Source organism: Sinocyclocheilus grahami, unplaced genomic scaffold (genome assembly GCF_001515645.1).
Source record: "Sinocyclocheilus grahami isolate Dianchi unplaced genomic scaffold, SAMN03320097.WGS_v1.1 scaffold1027.1, whole genome shotgun sequence".
Taxonomy (NCBI): Eukaryota; Metazoa; Chordata; class Actinopteri; order Cypriniformes; family Cyprinidae; genus Sinocyclocheilus; species Sinocyclocheilus grahami.
Genome location: NW_015506206.1, coordinates 287,385 through 288,639, shown reverse-complemented (window position 1 = coordinate 288,639; position 1,255 = coordinate 287,385).

Genomic DNA, 1,255 nt, shown 5'->3' with positions numbered 1-1,255 from the left:
ACACACACACACACACACACACACACACAGCACCTTGTTCCACATGTAGCCACATGTGAGAGGCAGGCATCCAATTCAGATCACTTGGCTTTAGTCATGCAGATTGTTAATAAATCTTTGGTTTTCTTCACGTATACACGCACACGTATACATTAATTATTTCCATTGGCTTAGCAGAAACAGCAAATGTCAGCATATGCAGATCACACCCATGTTTTTTTCACTATTTGCCTCCAATTTTTCACATGCCATTGTAAACGCACTGACAGGTGGCTGTGTCTAAGTTATGCTCAAGCTAGTGAATCCCTATATGCATAAAACCTCGCACTGAGCTTTCAAAGCTGCAGAGAAACATGCATTTAAAACGGCTCTACTGGAAGCGCTGTAGTTCTCATATGTTAGTCATATCAAGAGTGAGTGGGTCACTGTCAGTTGAGAGATGAGAATCTAACCGACACTGACCTAAATTTCTTGTCTAGAAATCAATAAACTGAGGCAAAGGGCATTTTGACTTTGGCTCATTTGCGTGTTTTCGCTTTCATTTTGTTTGATTTTGTTTAGATTTAAGCACCTAGATCGTTTCCAACACATTGAAAATGGCCTCACTGTCTTTCTGAAAAATAAAAGAAAATACAGTGCACATTTCTCAAATTCATTCACATCTGGTCTAAGCTGGAAGCATTTATGTGATGATAATTTGGTTTACACAGATCTAAATTGAGTGTCAAATGTAAGTGTTACCATAGTGATGTTAGTAATATGGTGTATTTTAAGTCTGCATAAAGAACTTAAGGTTAAGATTGATTATACAGCACAAAAACAAAGAAACTGTAGAAAAAGAACTTCTTAAACTTGAAATTAGCATTTATTTGAACAAGGATCTTTCCAAATTACAAGTCTTTCTTTTTCATTTCACAAAATATTTACAACAGAAAATCCCTCCATTTTATCCCAAGAATTCAGTTAGTTTCATAACGTTCATTGTTTCTCTTAAGTAGATCTAAAAAAATTATAATAATAAAATGAAACCAAAAATTTCATTCCGTTTCAAAAGTCATTTTATAACTGCTAGCAGTTTTATTATTTTTCTACGAGTGCTCATAAACTCTTTTCCACATGCACTCAGTAACAAACAGGAAGCCAGAGGCTCTGTTGCTTGGAGCTGGAAACGGCATGAAACACAAGGAAGAACAATTACAGCATTGACAGTAAATGCAGAGGCATCAAGTCCACCATGACCCTCTGAACACAGGCC